The sequence below is a fragment of the Hibiscus syriacus genome, unplaced genomic scaffold (genome assembly GCF_006381635.1).
Source record: "Hibiscus syriacus cultivar Baekdansim isolate YM2019G1 unplaced genomic scaffold, ASM638163v2 tig00009009_pilon, whole genome shotgun sequence".
Lineage (NCBI taxonomy): Eukaryota > Viridiplantae > Streptophyta > Magnoliopsida > Malvales > Malvaceae > Hibiscus > Hibiscus syriacus.
Genome location: NW_024062181.1, coordinates 309,316 through 318,020, shown reverse-complemented (window position 1 = coordinate 318,020; position 8,705 = coordinate 309,316). Strand labels below are relative to the sequence as shown.

General features: G+C 37.6%; 2 pseudogenes; both read right to left on the bottom strand.

Moving 5' to 3' along the window:
• Positions 1 to 562: 562 nt before the first annotated feature.
• Positions 563 to 2,866, bottom strand: LOC120202746 (annotated as a pseudogene).
• Positions 2,867 to 3,257: 391 nt separating this feature from the next.
• On the bottom strand, positions 3,258 to 7,146 carry LOC120202745 (annotated as a pseudogene).
• Between the last annotated feature and the right edge of the window lie 1,559 nt (positions 7,147 to 8,705).

Sequence of the window (8,705 nt, the reverse complement as noted above, 5' to 3'; positions counted from 1 at the left end):
AACTTATGATTGCATTGGGGCCATTGAATACACATTTGAGAAAATTAGAAATGATTCTAATGATTTGATTTTAATTGAATTTATATTTTTCTTTGAATTATGATTGAATATATTTGGCCAAAAATATTGGATCAGAAAAAATATCATTGAAACATCATGTTCGTGAGAGAAATCGCTTTCTTTTATTCCCTTTGATTAGGTTTTTGCACAGTTTTGCATATAATACGAGCTCAAAGTCTCAAACACAATACAGTATATAGTTTGTCCTCAGGAAGTGGAGAGCTTGAAACAGAAGCGAAGCTAGCTACTACCGGCATTACCATTTTCCAAGAATGGATATGAAATCATATTATCCAATGACGGGGATGAGGACGAGAACAAAAGCACAAAGGCGTCAAATCCCTCTGCGCCCCCATGAAATGCAGCTGGTGGCGTCGAATTTTCTGGTATGTCAACCTCTCCATCAAGATACCTTACTAACTTCCTCATGCTTGGCCGTTCCGCAGGCACGTCATTTGAACAAATTAGGCCTAACTTAAGCACCATCATCACCTCACCTTCATCATATCCAATCAACCAACACTAATTCCTTGGGCAATGCTTTGAGATCAATAGGCCTGCGCCCACAAGCAACCTCGAGCAAGAGTGCACCAAAAGCATAGGCATCGGACCTTGTTGAGGCCTTTCCTGTCTTGGGCAGATCCGGTGCTATATATCCCATTGTCCCTACAATTTGACTTGTCCCTGGATTTGAACCATGTTCATACAATCTTTCAAGGCTGAAATCTCCGAACCGTGCATTCAGCTCATCATCTAATAATACATTACTGGCCTTAACATCCCTATGAATCGCAATTTGTTCATATCCTTCGTGTAAATAGAGAAGACCAGAAGCCACACCCTTTATGATCCTAAATCTTTGGTCCCAATTCAGGATAGTTATAGCTAGGGTCATCAAACAAAAACTTATCTAAACTGCCATTAGCCATGAAATTGTAAACAAGAAGAAGGTCGCCTCTTCTCCTGCACCATCCCAATAGCTGAACCAAATTCCGATGTCGAAGCCTTCTGATACTAGAAATTTCTGCAACAAATTCACGTAAACCTTGCTTTGATTCATGGGAAACTTGCTTGACAGCAACTTGAGTGTTTGAATTTCCAAGTGTTCCTTTGTAAACACGACCGAATCCGCCTCGTCAATCTCCAGCTCCAATCTTCAACTACTTCTGTGTTCTTGATTTACCCACTAAACGAGGGGTGTAATTAGTTAAGCGTAAAATGCCATTTTGTTCAATCTGTGACACCCCTGTTAATGTTAAGTTGTTGGGGTCATTTAAGTGTTTGAATCTGGGGAAGAAGAACTAGATGGGTTGTGAAGAAGAAGGTGACACTATGAGGAAGAAGAGAGTTGAGAGAAGTGAGAGGAAATAAGCCATGTTAATGATACCAAAGAGTGAGGACTGAGGAAGAAATATTGTACTTGAGAAGGCTTTGTACATCAACTAGAGGTAGAGTTGAAAATAAACAGTTGTCCAACTTTGACATTATCCTATTCAACCTATATATTCAGAAAACATTAATTTCTTGCATAAGAAAATGATAGAGGAGACTTTTCAATGAAGTCTGGATTGTACGGAGGAGACTCTCAGAAGGGTCACAATTATGGAGCCCCACCATTGACATTTATACCCATTTTACTTGAGGATAATTGTTGTGAAAATGAAACCAATGATCCATTGGCAACAGATTGTTCAAAACAGAAATGAGATGAGCTTCAATGGTCAGTCATCCGTTGGCTGTTGCACATGGCAGATGTGTTTACTTGGACTTTGTCAAAGTAAAAGTTGGATTCTACGGAGGATAATCTCAGCAGGGTCACTATTATGGAGCCCCACATTTGACAATTATTGTTTAAATTATGAGCATCAAATCAAACTTAAGAATTACCCAATCCCAAGAGTGAAGAAAAGCTAAACAAGCAAGAAGAGAGATGTCAGTCTTTTGGGCATATGAAGAACACTTTCTAGTTTGGAAAGATTAATGTTGAACCACATTTGGTGGACGCAGCTGATGAAGAAGAGAAGATAAAAGATCAAGAATTGCATGTCAACAAGATGATTGAAGATGCTGGGTTTGAGAAATCACACTAAAATCTGACCATGTTTCCCCGAAGAACTGAACAAGTGGACTACAGAGGATCTCCTTGTAATTTTCAGATGAAATTTAGAGTAATACCCAGAATTAACCTTTATCTGAAGAAAGAACCTTGGTCTGATCCTGCTGTGAGGGAGTCTTCTCACAATTATTGACAATAGTTCCTGATTCCTGAAGAGCTTCAACTCCACCCACTGTAATAGCACCCGAATTTGAAGTAGCCTCTCCCTTTTTGAATCGGAGTGTTTGGCCCGTATAATGCCGGCCTTATAGCATGGATATAGCCCGTGAAGTTAAAACGCTTTGTTGAAAGGACCATCACTGGATCCTCCAAGCTACACAGAGACTTGAATTCACCATTTCATGGCATCTTCCCAGCAAAACTGCCCCGCTGTAAACAACACAAAGCCAGAACCCGTCTCTAGACATGACAGGCAAAGGAACACTCCATGAAGAGGTGATTCATCGTCTCAGAAGTAACACCGCACAAGACACACATACCATCCGTAACCATCCTCACAGGAGCAAGTCTGTCTGTTATTGGCAACCTGTCCAAAATTATCATCCAAGCAATAATGGAGTATTTAGATACATGGAAAGGAAATCAAAACAGCCTATGTCACTGCACACGAGCCTTTTCCTCTTTTACCCTATCCCATATCCATCAGTTGTTTATCACTGCCAAATTAACATCAGCATCAAACAGCTCCATAGCCTCAACTCTTACATTCAATAATTTCCTCAAAGTCCTGCTATAATGTGGTTTACAATCTACATGCTAATAGCCCTTAATTGAATTAATTTAGTTGATTAATTTTAACTTATTTTCATATAATTGTGTAGATTTTGTTTTATAAATAATTGTTTATATAATTAATTGGAATCAAATTAAAAAAACTCATTATAAGATCGGTTTCTTTGGATGTAAATAACCTACTCGTAAGCTTATCCTCAACAATTAATCCTTTCAATTCAATTTACTTAATTTACTTCATAAATAACAATTAAACTGTTGGGGAAATTTTGAAAGTTCACTGCTGAGATTGGATATTAGTTCTTGAAAATCACTGAAATGGCCTTTTTCTTTTTGGACAGCCAAGATTTCAATTGGCAGCAGCTCCAGCAGAAAGGAAATTGGGATGAAGGGCATCTTCCGGACATTTTTTCATTTGAGAGCTTGATAACCTCCACGACTTCCTCCACTTTGGCTGCCAGTGATTCTGGGGACTCTAACAGAAGAAGCAGTTCAGAGTTATCCATCTCTAGAAGCATTCCGGTTACCTTTTGGACCAGATCAGGCTGTATACAAGAGAAACATGTTAGCTTTGAAGTATTCGTGTTCGATATTCGTATCTCGATATAGGTTCAAAGGGATGATTCTCCATGTTCAGGTCACTGAAGAGTTATGTACTCGAATAATGAATATGCAAACCGACACGAGTGTCGGACATAAATTTTTCAAGAAAAATGAAGATATTCATGTCGGATCGTGTCTAAAAGGTAATTGTATATGTTCTTCAAGTGTTCTAGGCTATGGAAATTACCTGGTTCTTGTGAACAAGGGGATAAATTCGTTCACCAAGTATTTTTTTCGTTCACCAAGTATTGTTTTTTGCTGCTCGGGTGAAGCCGCAGCAAGCATGCTACTCAGCATCTCACTCCCTTGTGTCAAAGCTGAAACAGAGTTCGAACCACCTGGTGCCGCATCAGAGCCTTTGTTAACCTCTCGAGCTCGACCGTTTGGTACATATTTGCCTTGCCCAGTCCACTGTAAAATGAAGAGTCCGATCAACATAGACTCGAAAATATATAACAAGTGAATCCATGTAAAAGGGAGAGGTGGGAAAGTTCAACTTGTTGGTTACTTTGATCTTCCGAAGAATTCACTGTCTGAGTCAGCTGTTGCGAATGAGGCACGTATGTGACGGGGTGAGGACTGTTAGTGTATGTAAATGCATGGCATATAAGTTCACTGATGTGCATGATGGTTGTGCAGCTGAGGTTTGATTCACTGCAGCTGATCAGTTGAAGTAGTTAATTTGTTGTGCAGTTAGTTACTTCATCTGTTATAGCTATAGTACTAGCTATAAATAATCTCCTTGAGAGTTGTAATACACATGCTTGAAAATAATGAATTTCAGAAGTTTTGTTTCTCTCATTTGTTTTCTCTGTTTACATAGATTAGACATCTATTGCTAATCTTTACATGGTATCAGTCGCCAAAACGGTCCTGCAGTTTCTGTTTTGCTTCTTTTCTTGGAGGTTCTTGAAGGTTCTTGCTTTTCTTTGAAGATGGTGGACTTGCAACAAGCTGGTGTTCAGTCTCCGGTGAATACCACAGTTACTTCAACGTCATATGGTTCTTCAGTTCTGTCCAGTGTTCAACATATACCCAAACAGGATGTAATAAAGCTTACCGAGTCAACATACCTTCTTTGGAAGCATCAGGTGACCCTTATAATTGATGGCTATGGATTGTTGGCTTACATCTCTGGTGATAGTCCTGCTCCATCTCAGTTTGTTACAAATGAGTCTGGGCAGCTTGAGGAAAATCCAGTGTATCCTGTGCATAGGAAACAAGACAAGTTGCTTGCTTCGTGGTTGTTGACAACGGTTAGCATGGAGGTTTTGCCACATCTTACGGGGCTCACATCCTCTCACACAATCTGGAATGCAGTTTCAAGATTGTTTGGAGTTCATTCTAGTGCCAAGATTTCTTCTCTCAGACATAGTTTGCACTCTCATAGGAAAGCTGGCTTGACTGTAAGTGATTATTTAGCCAAGATCAAGACAATCTGTGATTTGTTGAATGCTGCAGGTTGTGTTGTACCTGAACAAGAACAAGTAAGTGTGATTCTTGCTGGATTGTCAATGGAATTCGAGTCCATTATTGCTATAGCATCTCGTGATGTAATGTCACTGGATAGCCTCACTGAAATGCTCCTGGATTGTGAGGCTAGGCAAAAAGCCTTTTTAAGCGATGGTATTGCTGCAAATATGGTTGTTCAACCAAAAGAAGAAAGTGGGTCGAAGTCTCTATCTGTCACTGAAACAGATGCTATAGAAAAGGAAAATTATCCCATGAGAAGTCAACAGGGAAATCAGCAGGGAGGCTATCGTGGTCGAGGTCGAGAAAGGTTCAATAATTCAAATCGACCACAGTGCCAGTTGTGTGGAAAGTTTGGCACATTTTTCAACATTGTTATCGTCGTTTTGATCGAAATTTCAATGGAGTTGTCAATGAAGACCAGTCTGTTGAGCAGTGGAAGAAACCGTCTGAACAGTTTGTTCCTGTGAATGGACATGCGTATAATCACATGCTGAGTTCTCCAGTCTTCTACCACTATCCATCCAGCTCTATGCAGGCTCATCCTACAGCAATAGAAAGACAAGAATCATTTGTTAATACTGCACCTACAGCCTTTTCCACTATGCCTAGTATGGCAACAACTCATAGTGTTCCAAAACACTCCAATGCTTTGTGGTATCCCGACACGGGTGCCACTCATCACGTATTAAATGATCTTGTTCCGTTCAACTCAGGTATTTGCTCCTTCCGTCGTTCCTCGTACTGATTACGCAATATTTCATCGCGTTCCTCTTTCTTTTGTGCCCTTGCTACATATAGAACCTTTGAACCTAATGAATACAATCATACAACCATACATCAAACTAAGTGTGTTAGGCCTCACTTGGATTGAATTATGCCATCAATGAAGGCAAAGAGTGTTAGAACTATGTTACTTAAACTCGAGTATGCACGAGACCAGGATATGAATAAAACGAAGAGTTGGTAAAACATAGTAAAAGAAAGCCTACCAAGTTTTGATCCTTTCATTGACTCCATTGCCCGCTTGGCATCATCGGGACAATCGAAGTTCACAAAGCCGAAACCTCCCGAGGCACCATTTTCATCCCTTGCTACAGCCAGGGAGGCAATTTTCCCAAACTCAGAAAATTTCTCCTGCATAATCTCTTCAGCGACATCTGGATCCAAGTTCTTCACATACAGATTTGTATATTTAACATCAGGACTTGGAAAAATCCTGTCACACTTTTTCATGAATTTCCCAACAAATCTGGGACCAAAAAGACGAATTAACTGAAACCATTCATTTCATTAGCAGATAAGTGAAACGAAAATATTTTAAAGGAAAATTCATATTACACTTGTTTATCACCAATCATGTTGTTATCAAGCTTCTCAACAGCAGCAGTTGCAGATTCTTCAGATTCAAATTGAACAAATCCATAACCTTTGCTTTTCCCATCCTCAAATGTTGCAACTTTGCAGGATATTACATTCTCAAACCTCTGAAACAACTCTTTCAACCCTACACTATCGATTGATTCACTTAGATTCTGAAAAGAAAAATACAATAAATCCAATGGATTTCAGATTATATCAGTTAAAAGAACAAAAAGGGTTTGTTTTGTACCTTGACAAACACGTTTCCAACTCCACTCTTTCTTGCATCAGGATCTCGAAGTGACCATGCCGCCCTAATCATTTTCCCATGAATCGAACTGTGATTCATCTTCTCCATTGCATAATGTGCTGGTCATATCATAGAAGAGAAACATGAACATACATAAAAGTTAAAAAGACTGAATTTTCTTAAATTACTTTTGTCGAACACTCTCAGAACATATTGAAAGATCAAACACGAAACAGAAATCAAACGAAAAGCAGTGAATATATTGAAAAAAATATTTAAAAAAAAAACAAATCTTACGCACCATCCTCAAGACAACTGAAGTTAACATAGCCATAACAAAGAGACCTTCCCGTGGATGAATCTCTACAAACACGAACAGAGGATATTCCTTTGAACGAATTGAAAGCATCGAAGAAGAGTGTCCCGTCAGTGATATCGGGATGCAAATCCCCGACGTACAACGAAACCATCGACGCCGTTAACATCACCGCCGTTGGAACCGCCATTGATCCTCCTCCCGGAACTATTACCTCAGCAATGATTCACTGAATTTCAAAAACGAAAGCCAATGGTTTCCAGTGGAAAGCAGCGTTACGATTTTCGAATTTGATTTCTTTTCATTTCATTATTATTGGGTAAAATATATCATAGGTCACTGAACTATACGTAAATGATCTTTTTGGGTTATTTAACTTTCAAAATAGTTATTAAATTTTATTAAATTATTATGAAATATCGAAAATTTACACTTATTATAATTTTATAGTGATCATTTAGTAATGATTTAACGAATTTAATATCTCTTTCATAACTTTTAAAAGTTAAATGATTGAAACAATCCTCGAACATAGTTTAGAATAAAAAATCATTATCTTATTATAGAAGAAAAAACTTACCTTATTTATTAACGATAATCTTTCTAAATTGAATTATTTGTATCACGCGTCTTCAAATTATAATTCTCGGTTTAAATTGATTTTTAATTTTTAAATACTTCAATTTAATCTTTAAATTATGATTCTCATTCTAAATTAGTCATCAAATTTTTAAATATTCCAATTGTTTAGAATATTCTTGGCTCTCATGTTGGAACTAAAATCGCTCTACTGTAAAGTGGAGGAACGAAAATTCAAACTGCATAGAAGAGATCAGAGGAGGAAAATCAGAGACAACCGCATGGAAGCAAACTGGAACTAGGCCTTCAACAGGCTAGTAAGCATTAGGAATGTCATCCACAAATTATGACCATCATTCTAAACTGGTCCTCAAACTTTTAGATCTTCTAATTTCATTCCCAAATTCATCCAAATATGAAATTAATTTTATTAGCATGGGATGTGATTAATGTATACCAATATTCTATTATAGTTTAGAATAAAAAACCATTATTCTATTATAGAAGAAAAAATTACCTTATTTACTAACGATAATCTTTCTAAACTGAGTTATTTGTATCACGAGCCTTCAAATTATGATTCTAAACTACTCATCAAATTTTTAATATCCCAATTGCTTACAATACTCCTAACTTGTAATACCCTTATTTTCTCTGAGAAGTTAAAAATGGATATTAATTGATCGAAGAAGGATTTTGAGAGTTCAACGTTTGAATTCGATCCGATTCATACTTGGTGGATAAATTGACGTTCAAGATTTTATTTTAAATAGTCACTCAAATTGCAAATATTAACTCATTTGCATGACCGACCATGTGTTCTGTTCTCGAAGCTAGTTCACTTCTTCGGTATCGAAGAGTATTGGTTTAGCTTTTAGGCCATAGCATAACAAGGGGTATTGATTAACCGACCCCGATATCAAAATCTTTAGGATAGTAGCTATTCAGATTGTTGATTCATATTGCTAGTTTTCAATTTTCATGTGCTGCTGTTGTCATTTCATGTGTCCAAATGCTGACTATGAAGATAAGTTATTATTTAATAAGGTTAATAAGGTTCTGATGTTTTGTAATTCAATGGATTATGTTCCTGTTTAATAGACATGGAAAGGAATACTTACCTCGAAATACTGACTTGAAGATGATCCCGTGGTCATATTGACCTCCGGGATAATCTTATATTTAAACTTATATAGGATCAAACCTATAGTGTTTAG